Source organism: Nuphar pumila, unplaced genomic scaffold (genome assembly GCF_984573655.1).
Source record: "Nuphar pumila unplaced genomic scaffold, dmNupPumi1.hap1.1 HAP1_SCAFFOLD_1170, whole genome shotgun sequence".
Lineage (NCBI taxonomy): Eukaryota > Viridiplantae > Streptophyta > Magnoliopsida > Nymphaeales > Nymphaeaceae > Nuphar > Nuphar pumila.
The window spans coordinates 1-12,672 of NW_028323604.1; the positions used below are offsets into that span (position 1 = coordinate 1).

The 12,672-nt window shown below is 41.9% G+C and overlaps 1 long non-coding RNA gene across 1 annotated transcript; it reads left to right on the forward strand.

Moving 5' to 3' along the window:
* The first annotated feature begins 10,008 nt into the window (after positions 1–10,008).
* On the forward strand, positions 10,009–12,392 carry LOC149809480 (uncharacterized). Its single transcript, XR_016429682.1, has 2 exons — positions 10,009–12,049; positions 12,151–12,392. It is a non-coding gene; the product is annotated as an uncharacterized LOC149809480 (long non-coding RNA).
* The last annotated feature ends 280 nt before the right edge of the window (positions 12,393–12,672 follow it).

A 12,672-nucleotide genomic window follows, 5' to 3' on the forward strand; every position in this document is an offset into this window, starting at 1 on the left:
CAAAGGCAGGAGAAGGAGAATGAGGAAAAGAAGGAAAGACAACGGAAGGAGAAGGAGGAGGAGGAGGAAGAAAAGGAAAGAGAAAGGAAGAAGCAGGAGGAAGAATTGCAGGAAAGAAGGAAACAAGAACTGGAAGAGAAAGAAAGGCTGCAGAAGGAGGAGGAAGAAAAGGAAAGGGAAAGGAAGAAGCAGGAGGAAGAATTGCAGGAAAGAAGGAAACAACTGGAAGAGAAAAAAAGGCGGCGGAAGGAGAAGGAGGAGGAAGAAAAGGAAAGGGAAAGGAAGAAGCAGGAGGAGGAAGTGCAGGAAAGGGAAAGGAAGAAGCAGGAGGAAGAGGCGAAAAGGGAGAGAGAAAGGAAGCAGAAGGAGGAGGAGAAAAAGGAGAGAGAAAGGAAGGAGAAGGAGGAGGAGGCAAAAAAGGAGAGAGAAAGGATGCTGGAGGAGAAAAGGGAGAGAGAAAGGAAGAAGCAGGAGGAGGAAGTGCAGGAAAGGGAAAGGAAGAAGCAGGAGGAAGAGGCGGAAAGGGAGAGAGAAAGGAAGCAGAAGGAGGAGGAAAAAAAGGAGAGAGAAAGGAAGGAGAAGGAGGAGGAGGCGAAAAAGGATGCAGGAGGAGAAAAGGGAGAGAGAAAGGAAGCAGAAGGAGGAGGAGAAAAGGGAGAGAGAAAGGAAGCAGAAGAAGGAGGAGGAGAAAAGGGAGAGAGAAAGGAAGGAGAAGGAGGAGGAGAAACGGCAAAGAGAAAGGAAGGAGAAGGAGGAGGAGAAACGGCAGAGAGAAAGGAAGGAGAAGGAGGAGGAGAAACGAGAGAGAGAAAGGAAGCAGAAGGAGCAGGCGAAAAAGGAGAGAGAAAGGAAGCAGAAGGAGGAGGAGAAACGGGAGAGAGAAAGGAAGGAGAAGGAGGATGAGAAAAGGAAGGATAGAGAAAGGATGGAGAAGGAGGGCGAGAGAAAGGCATGCGATGGTGGAGCCGGTAGAGATGGAGATTGAAAGACAGTTGGAGGCAGTGGACCCACCAGAAAGTCCCAGGTTGGAGGGAGAACAGGAGAAAATAGCGACCAAGGTAAATATATCTGTCCTGTCTGTGAAGATTTAATAATATGTTTAGCGATTTTGGTATAGCGATTACTGTGTTAGGTATTAATATGTATAGCGATTACTGTGATAGTCTGTCTGCAACCAATATTATTTATAGCGGTTAGTAGAATAGTCTTTATAAGTACAAATAGAACTAATTTACAATTGGTAGGAATAATATGTTATTTTGTGTTACAGGGAGGTCAAAGAAGAAGTAGAGCACCAGGTGAAAAGCTCGAAGGTCGGTGTCAATGGCATGTAGTTCTGTCGTGGTATGGTCAGCTGAGTGCATATCAGAAGAACCGATTGCGAAATATGCACTTCGGTGGCCTTTTGGACCAGCAATATTTTGAAACTTGCTGGAATACCATGACCCACCTGGTAAATAAGTGGAATGATAAGACGAACACATTCCAGTTTGATTCTTTTGAGATCACCATGACTCTAGAAGATGTGGCGAGGATCACTGGTCTTAAGTGCTATGGCAGTGTTGTCCTATTACGGCATTCAAACTATAACGCAAGGGAAAAATGCACGGCCCTTTTAGGAATGTCGATGGACGAATGGAGTCAATGTATTTCAGGTGGAATCAATTCCACATCAATGAAAGTCTCATTTTTTTGTAATAAATGGGAAGGCCACTCCGCTACTTGTGCATCTGAAATAGCTGACCAAGAGTTGCGCGGCTTCCTTCTATATTTTTTTGGTCTTACATTATTTTCCGATTGTTCTGGTTCGAGAATAAGTTTCATGTGGCTGCAGTACCTGACAGACTTAGACGAAGTCGACAACTATGCCTGGGGTGCCGCTATGCTCGCACACTTGTACAGTCAACTCCACCGTGCGAGTAATGGTACGAAAACAGTTGGGGGATTTTGGCCATTTGTTTAGGTATTTGTTGATTACATACTTAGTAATTGTAGACAAATCTCATTGCAGGTTGTGGTGTAGCTAATAATATTGTTTTTGTTAGGCCTGGGCGTTGGAACATATTATCCCATTGCGTCCACGTTGTGGCCCTCCGATTTGTGGTTTTCCAAAGATCAGTCGCTGGGCTAGAATAAACGTCACAGTTTATAATGCTAAGTCCATTTTAGATGGGCTGCAACTAAACGAGGTAAACGTTCTAAAATTGTTTACAATAGCGTCAGCATTTACCATTGAGTATTATAAATCGTTGTAATGTTTAGTATTCTTAAGTATCCATCACTACAGGATTGTCTTCCGTAGTACATATCGTTGTTGCCATATCATGCGTAAATAAATTTTAATATATTTGTCATTCGTTATTAAAAAGAATTACCAATGTACAGGTTTTGTGGAGACCTTATCGAGATGGGGAGGACGACGATGAAGACGTTGTTGCGGAGGCTGCCAGATTGTCTGACCGCGATTTGTGGCTATTCTGCAATTTTGAAGCCGAGTTGCAGCAAGGTAGTCGAGTTCTCCTACAATCTGGCTTGGGGCAGTCTATCCCAAATAAGCCTTTGGAAGTGAGAAGGAAGATGAATAGTGATAGGGGCAGGAACGTGAATTGGCGCGATCGCTACAGGGACGAATTATTAAATTGAAACTGAGGTGGTTTCCCTGCCGTATCGTATGATCATGAAGGACGATAATTTGATCCCTTCTACTTCGAAAGCTATTGGGAACCAATGCGGCGAAATTGGAAGATTGAGAAAATTGTGAACCCATGCCTCCCAACTGCCCCTTCTCATGTTGCAGCCCAGCCACTACAGCCAAAACGTCGTCTCGCTCTGGTTACTACGACTAGTCCCTCAGTAACAAAGCCCGAGGAAGAGCAAACACTTGCTCCAAAAGAGAACATTGTCTCTGCCGCAAGGTTCGAACTTATGGAGAGGGAGAATAAGAAATTAAAGACAGAAGTAAGCACTATGAGAATTCAATTGAACGCAGTGGTAGAGATGATGACCAGTTTTCTTAAGAAAGGTTTCGCAACCAAGAAGCCACGCAGGATAGACAGTCCACCAATAAAAAGTGAGAGACAAGTCTATGATATTTCATCTGATTCGTCCAGTGCCTCGGAATAAATCCTTGATTTTCATTTTTATCACGCTAGGTTTTTGTTGTAATTGTATAATGAGTTGTAGTAACGTGAAATTCTTTTATTGTTTAATTTTTTATTATTACATCTTTTCGTCTGTGGATCTCGGTAATAAATAAACTTTAATCGAAAATAGATATTTGTTCAGAAATCGTGGCATTGCCTAACCTCTTTGGCATCGCTAAGATATAGCATTTCTGTTTAGCAATCGCTGTATTTGTCTTCGCCTCGAAAGAATATCGCAAAAAGGATTGGCACTGTAAGCCATGAACAATAATTTAACGAGTTCTGACGGCGTAAATGATAACAGTCAATAGCGATAAGAAAAGGTTGATGCTCCAAAATCTGTACGATACGGTTCCCGGTCAGCAATTGTTCATCTGGCAGAGATACCTTCAATTCAAACTGCGATAATGAACGTTTGTTGTTAAAAAATCGATAAGGAAAGTATGTTGCATAAATATATCGATGTATCCATATACGATAATCAATAGAATAATCGTGAAAGAGTATTCATACCTGGAAAACGGGTTTGTTCGGGTCGTGTCAATCTCCCACTGAAAGATTTGTATAATGCGACCGACAAACGACAGATTTTTTTAATTATTTAAATTTCAATCATTTAATTTGTGGGGTGTTTCCGAAAAAGGCCGCTATGGGAAACGACGTATTTTTAAATATTTAAAACTTAATGAGCGGCTTCGAAAGACGTATTTAAAACTTAATCATTTAATTTGGCGGCGGTTATCAAAAAAAGGTGGCATGCGAAAAGACGTATTTTTATTTATTTAAAACGCAATCATTTAATTAGCGGGCTGTTTTCGAAAAAGGGCGGCACGTTAAAGGACTTTACCTTTGTATTTGACTGAGGACGGCGTTTCCGTATCTGCGTTGCAAAGGTGCCATCGATATCTCCGTCCAGGCATGGCGCCGAAGAAGGGGACAATCGGAGCAGTACGACCAGCCATGGCGGCCAAGAAGAGGACGATGGGAGCAATACGACCCGGCACGACGCCAAAGATGATGAGAGCACTACGACCAGGCACGGCGGCAACGGAGAGGACGATGGGGGCAAAACGACCAAGCACGACGCCACAGGAGTGGACGATGGGAGAAAAACGACCAGGCACGGAGCAAACGGAGAGGATGATGGGAGCAAAACGGCCAGGCACGGTGCCGAACAAGAAGACAACCACATCCACAGTACCAAGACTAGCGCTTAAGACGTATATTTTTTGAAACGCCTGAGCGATTTAGTGAACATTTGCCTTTTCATGTCGTATTTGGACTAGTGTTGTTTACTGTAGATAATAATTTCAATGTCGAATCCTAAATACCACGCTCATGGTGCACTCAATGCAACATCCATAGGCAAGGGTGGGCGACAACGCCCTGACGAGTTCGTAGATGACATCGAGCAGATGCAAGATGAATTTGCAGATGGGAACACTATCAGTAATTTTGTAAGTATTTGTCCACTATCAATTTCTAGGTCATCGGTTTGTATGTTTTGAAGTTCGTAAATTTGTGCAACCAGACAATGTGTGATTTTGTCAATTACATTCAGAGCAACCCAACGAGCAATACAGTACGCATCATCAGCCCTTATTTCATGGTATGTCTGGGCCGCTGTTGTTTTGTTTGCTTTTATGACGTACTCACGTTTCTTGGTGGTTAAACCTTACTATTTCGTGCAACAGATGTACGTCCGGCGAAAGCCATACGACATTGGATTCGCAGATGCACTACCTTGTTGGAACAGCGATGATGAGTGCGTAGACATTTCGAAATTTGGAAAGGTAAGTGAACAAACCTCTTCTCCAAGGTTTAGTCGTAACATCCCCATCACGATATATCTCTGGAATGAAAAATTATTTTATCGATTCGCAGATTTTACTTCCTACACTCTGGCAAAATCCTGACCATTGGGTCCTATACGAGATGAATTTTCAGGAAAAACAACTATGGTGCTACAACTCATTGGACTGCCACAGTGGCGTAGAACGCGACGCTATGCATTTGGTAAGCTTGTGCCCAAAGGTGAATCATAGCTATTCGAGGTGGATCAGACTGTAATATATTATCCCTTTATCACAGGCGGGATTCCTTAACGGGCTTATGGGTGTCGACATTGCCGAGTGGATGTTGCTCTGTGCTGACGATGCTCCGTTACAAAGTAATGGGGTCGATTGTGGCATATTCGTAATGAAGCATATTGAAGCAATATACAATGGAGAAGAACCTTGTTTCCACGCTGTATGAGCTTTGTATCCGATGTTATTGGGTATTCCTGTTATATATTGGTTTCACATTACCTGTTTTGTTGCAGGAACATATGCCGGTAATACGCGACGAAATATGCGGAAAATTGATTGAGTTTAAAAAGAACGGCAGACAAAATATGTAAAGTGAAACCTATTGATTGATGTCTATACAACCTAACGAGCCCCGCCATCACCGTTCTCGCCCTCCTCCTCGACAGCAACCCAGTCGGTGCAGTCGCGCTGAGGGTGGCCAGCAGGAGCTCCACCACGTCCTCTTCCTTTCCCTAGCGAGGAGGTCTCAGCGGAGCTGTCGTTCCGATGACGGGTGTTCATCTCGTTCCGGTGACGGGTGTTCTATGAAAAGTAAATCGTATTCAGAAATAGTTTTGTGTTGTATACGCATAACCAATGCTGGTAAAGTTGTTCTTCAGCAATGAAAAATACTGTACGGCGAAAGATATTTCTAAATATCGCATTCCGTGTATTGCTGAACCGACGATAATGTACACCTAAGGCGATTTCTTGGGACGCGTGTGGACGTACTTGTGGATTTATTTGAGATCCAAAAACTTGGTCCAATCGCATTGATTACGATTGAGAATAGCCCTCTGGCATGACATTGTTCAATTTCATTAATGCGGAGTGCATTTTTACTTAAGATTTGCTTTTGGTTTAATGAAACTGACGTATATACTCGAAAACTGACGGAGGGTGATAGAACGTTTCATTAATATTTGAATGACACAACACATAGTTCCACTTTGCTTCGCGAATAAGGAACCGACAAATCAACAATTTCTGCATAAACGACTTGTTCTTGAATCGAGTATATAGGCGGCTTCGACGCAGTTGTCGTATCCGTCTATACTTTTTTCATATGTCTGCAAGATCATAATTGAAGAAAACGTCGTTTAAAATTCAAGAAATTTTCAAATTCTTACACAAGTTTTCATGGTGGTAGCAGTGTAGTTGACGTTAGACCACCAAGCGTATCGCTTTGTACTATTCGTAAATTACGAAAGTGACATTAATGGCTGTTATTCACCACTTTTTTCATATGTCAGCTATAAAGTGATGTTTAAGCATACAACATTTCATAGCGATGTTGAATATTATCATTTCGAACATTACAAGTCTTTGTTCATTGCATACATCGCAGTCTCACTCTACGACTGTCAATCACGCGGGTTCAACGCACATCTTTTATCAATTACAAGCCTTTTAGATCCTCGCGACGCCTCCGTCAGTTTCTCCTCCGCAATTAGAAAGGATGTCAATTTTTTGCAGAGTTCTTCGCAGAATCCGGGTATATCAACCTGCAAAAACAGATTGTAAAGTAGAAGCAATAGACATGCACTTAATCCCTAATAACAAAGGCCAAGAAATGGCATACAGCGTCGAAACAGGGTTCTGCACCATTGTATATCGCTTCAATGTACTTCATTACAAATACGCCGCAATCAACGCCATTATCTTGTAAAGGAGCATGGTATGCCGTGCGATAGATCCACTCGCTAACATCGACTCCCAAAATGGCTTTGAGGAAACCGATCTGAGAATAATGCGGCCGACAGTAAATTCATGACCCCAGTACACGACACGATACTCATATAGATGGAATCTTACGAGATGGGAAATGTCTAGCCGTAAACCACTGTCAACTTCCAACGAATTGTAACACCATAGTTGTTTTTCGTGTAAATCCATCACGTATAAGACCCAATGCTTTTCAGATTGCCAGAGTGTAGGAATCAATATCTGCAAATAGATCAAAAAAATGTTGTTAGCACTGTTATGCTGTAATATTGCACTGTAGGTTTGTTTGCTTACCTTTTCACTTGACAAAAGGTCTCTGTAGTGATTACCGTTAACCCAATAAGGTATGCCGTCTTGAAATCCACAGAAGTATGGCAAACGGCGTAAGATAGTCTGCAAACCGAAACATTGCTAACACCAACGTTAACATACGAATCAATTGGACTAAATCAATAATGAAAAGTAACATAAAATACAACCGATATACCATGAAATACGGGCTGACGACGCTTACAGTCTGGCTTGGTGCGTTGCTTTTAATATAACTGACGAAATCAGATATAGTCTGTTTGCAGCAAATATGGTGTTGTTAACGCACGTACACATGGCTTACGTATATAGACAACTGCTACTAGTTTCATACTAACAAAATTATTGATCATGTTGTATTGTGCGAATTCACTGCGCATTCGGTTGATGTCCTCCAGGAGTGATTGACTAAGTTTTCGCCCAACTTCGTCGGTGGATGTTCGACTGAAATGAATGCAGACATTGCAACGAACGATACTGAAATTACATTATATAGTACACAAAAACAAATCGCAAAAACGACATGAAAGAGACGGATTTTGCTGAACATGTAGACGATGTGTAGACAATATACCCATGATTCGCCATCGTTGGTCGTGTAGTTGTCTTCGTCTGCCTCACCCACTACAATTTTCTATGTTCGAGGGCGGATCTCCAGGTTTATGAAGGAACCGTCGGTTTGATTGTTGCTGGTTCACGAAGTAGAAGACAAACACACCTTCCAATACTTGTGCGACTATTTATGACCTAAAAGATGTACTGCTCAACCAACATGATCGATGAATACTGTACGACAAATCAAACATTTATGGTTATCTGTTGGAACTGCGTAATTCGACTTCATATTCGCTGCATAGCGAGTTGTGGTTATCGCGGTAAAGCGATTTGTGCAGCAATACTCGGCCTTTGTAAAGGGTGTTAGTCAACACCGAATTGCGGTGTTAAACGATACTAGTATAACGCGATAATAAACGTTTGTTGATAAAAACCCGACGAATCGGAAAGATCCCACGGGTTGAACTACATAGCGATTGTGAGAAATTGTGGAGTATCACTCACACTTGCACTTCCACTGTTAAAGCGAGCAAAGTTCCCCCCTGTACCAGATGAAGAGGTTTACTTACCTCTTAAGAAATGAGGTGGGGAAGAGAAAAGACACATTGAGTAGCCTTTTATTTATAATATATGGATAAAACTTTTCACAAGGTAACAATAATGATTTTAAAAGGCAATTGGAGGTGTCGGGAACACGAAAGATTTGCTGGAGAAGAAGTTGAATCGACGCTACGTCATAGCTTTGCCAACTAAAGTTGGTAAATTGAACGGAATTCCTTTTTTGTTCCATGATTGATCTCTCTTCGTCCAGGCATGGCACCGATGTTGTGTAAGCTTCAATTAGTGCTTATCGCTTGGAGCTGCGTAAGTAGAGTTCGTATTCCCTGCGTAGCCAGTTGTGGTTATCGCGGGAAAGCGAATGTGCTGTCAGCTGGACAAGGATTTGTTGCCATCGCTGGATACTTTGTGTTGTGAGTCAGACAGCAATTTATGAGTAGCGGCTGTTAGCGATTTTTTGCTTCTGCAGGAAGTCGATTGATGACATCTCTGTATGGCGATTTGTGGTTATCGTTGAATAGCGATCTGTGGCATCGCAGCATATTGATTTGAGGGTATTGTTCGACTGTGAATCTAAGCGAGATGAGAAAGGTTGGTCAAGTAAGCTTTTTTGGGGCATTGAGCAAGGTTGTGCTTCATTTTATGATCTAAGTAGGCTTTCAACTGCGCAGGTGATAGAATACTTAGATCATAAGATGAACTGCAACCTTGCTCATTGCCCGAAAAAAGCTTACTTGAACAACCTTTATCATCCCGCTTTGATTGACATTCGAACAATACACTCAAATCACTACGATGCGATGCCACATATCGCTAATCAACGATAACCACAAATTGCCATACAGTGATGTCATCAATCGACTTCCTGCAGAAGCAAAAAATCGCTATCTATCGATTTAAGCAAATCCAACCACGAACCGCAAGAGGCATTGTGGAGATCGGGTCATGCAAAGAGGCATGACAACTAAATTAATAGCCCACACGAGATTCATGCGTCCCATACCTATCTGTCGAATGCATCAGAGCCTGTCATGAAAGATAAAATATTAGACACTGAATTAAGTTTCACAAGAAATGCATACCTCCTCGCAACATTGATTACATACCAAAAGACTTGTAAAACTGTAGCGATCGTTGCCAGAAACTTGGTAGGGAGGAATGTAGGTTTGAACGTTTGGTGGTACTTCTGCAGGGTATTGCTGCATGATGGACATTACACGAGTTAGCTATTTGACAAGCTTCACGCAATGGGAAGCAATATAATGTTTTACATACCTGTTCATTCGAGGGGCTTTATTGTCTTTTATTACAGGTTGGTTGTTTCTTAGTCCTGTTCTTGCCAACCAATTCTACTACACCCTTTGCCCTCCGACGACTGCGATCAGAGGCAGGTTTTCTTTTGATACCCTTCGCTTCATGAATATGTCCATCATAATCAACAACATTCACTATTGACTTGTTGAAGATAATGTTTACGCTTTGGCGCAACTTCTCGGGAGTGTCAAGCGAAACATGATTTTGACCTACGTTGTTCGATCCCATTATCTTCGGCTGGTATTCATTGGCTGCAACGGACTTAATGTGAATTAACTCCACGTTTTCAAGTAACTCCGTTGCAGCTTTTTTCACACATGCATAGCCTTCTTCACTTCTCGATGCCAAATCAGCAACATGCATGAATGACCTACACAATTGTTGGTAACGGGAGGCTATGTGGCACTTCTCGTCAACACCAGATTTACTCGCATTGTCCATAACGAGCTTTTCAATCTTCGCGCGTCTCTTCCATCTTCGCATTACGTAAGACTCAGGTATTTCTTGTATCTTCTCTTGATTGAGGGCCTATTATGTTCAGTTCTCTCTCTTTATATAAATATAGAGCGAGAGAACTGAACATATGGGTCCGGTCTACATCAAGTCAACCATTCCATGGCCGGATAGGATCATAGATCAGTTTGGAATTGGGTTGGGTATATATATATATATGGTCATGCATTATGGGTCTGGTCGACATCAGGTCAACCATTCCATGGCCAGATATGATCATAGATCAGTTTGGAATTGTATACAAATAAATCTGGGTCTATAGCTGTTGAGTTTTTTGGTTTGATCGGGAATGAAGCGAGTAGGTTGCCAAGTGGCATGGGTTCACAACCAGTCCGATAGGTGAAAATTGAGATGAAACCTAACAAAACTTTAGTGTTTATTAACAGAATTAGAAAAGTATCGTATAGATAAATTCATACAATTAGTAGGAATACGAATGAATTCATAAAAGTTTAAATCGGTTCAGGTATAAGGCTGTCAACGGGTTGGGTACCCGACCCACAGCGTATAATCAAACCCCTTCCAAATAACATATTGCCGGGTTTGGGTTTTGTCAGGTCACAAAATGGAATCCCAAACCGGAAGCGGCATAATTTCAGAAATTGATTTTTACTGAAAATACATATAAAACACTTGAGTCAGGTCAGGTACCTAGCAAAAAATCATAAACCAAACCCGGCCCATATATTAGTTGGGTCAGGTTTGGGTTGACCCCAATATTTTTAGGATCAGCACTTTTCATTACCATACCTGAAGATTCACGTTCGGGGGTACCCGGTATAAACCCAACCCATTGACAGCCCTAATATAATCGATTAATTTTTTTAATCATTCAATTCAAGTATGAATTAGTCGAGTCCTTGTCGGTTCACGTACAAATCGGACATAAGGTTTTGTTTGGGAACTGGTGGTCACAGGGAGTTTATGAATTTGAAAAAGTGGTAGCTGCCAACTTCTGGAATTGACAGCTAATAACTGTAGGAGGCCGTAAGATTTTAGTGCAAATACAAACGGGGAGACTGGTAGCTTAGTAAAAAAAAATCTTTTTAAAGGCAAGTTGAGACTCCTACCAGATATCTCTTAAGCCCCCATGTGGCAGAGGGATTCGAACCTCGGCCTTCAGCTTGGAACAGGACCCCGCTTACCACATGGGATACCACCTCGGTGGTAGCTTAGTAAAATTTTGCCAATAAATAAACTCCTAAATTGAATTCGGATATATACATGTCTCGGTAGAAATTGGTTTGGGGACAGTTCGAGTGTTTATCTTGAAGAACCAATATGATATCAGTTTCTAGCCAAGGAACCTGGGGAGGGCGAGCTACGCCCTCTCTTTCTTTGCAAGCCTACTATTAGAACCAACATCGGCTCCGCATGACTAGTAAGAGCAGTTAGTGCATGTCACCTTGTGTTGGGATGTTGCAAGTTGGAATCCAAATGGTATAATTGTATAACTGGTATGGGTCGGACTAACCCCAGCTTTCTCTGTCAAAAAAAAAACTACTATTAGAAAGAGAATAGAGAAACCTTATAGGAATTGATCCATGGATCGATTCAGACAACGTGAGGACACTCTCCCCACAATGGATGACTCATCAGATCTTAAATTTTCATGCACAATATCTAACCAACTACCTGTCCATGTCTAGTATCCAACCTAACTCATGGGTGTTTTAATTATAAAAAGGTCGGATCAGGTCTAATCAATTTGGTTTCTTGGTTGGATTCAGGTTTACACAGCCCAGTCCCACCCTACATAATACACCTCTAACAAATCTGCATTTTTGTTTCATTTTTAAGGTCTGTAGAGCATCACTCTGGAGTGCTTTGAGGACAATCATCAACTCCCTACTACAGTGAAGGGTAGTAACCATAAGCTTGGCTTTCCCTTTTCTTTTTTCTTGCTACTAAATCCAGGGACAGGCTCCGATCCTTATTCTAAACTTATTTTTCAATTGCTACAGGTCCTCAGAAGGTTCGACACCAGTCCACAGCAGGAGATTCCATCCATCTGCCTGATTCTCAGAAGGTTAGCCTGTAAGATTTCACTGCTCTCTGATTCTGTCTCTGAAAGTGTAATGTGGAGGTATCAGAAGGTTAGCTCATTAGACATGGAAGCCCATTCGTGGTTTGTTTTAGAATTATTTTATGATGATGATCTGGGATTTGGACACCTATATATATAATGATGTTTTAAATTTCTTGAGATTATTGGACTCCTATATATGCACCCCTACAAGTAGACAACGCTGACAAAAGACATGGATATTGATGCAGCAGCATATTTATAACCCTCCCCTGGCAGATGAGTTGCAATATGATTGCATAAATATTTGTGCATTAATCACCTGATCACCCCTTCAATTTTGGGGACAGGCCTGTCAGGTGTGGGGGCCCAAGACCTGATGGAGGGCGATCGGGTGCTTAATGCACCATTTTTGTGCAATCATATTGCACCTGATCCTGACTCTTTGAGCGGAGATGAG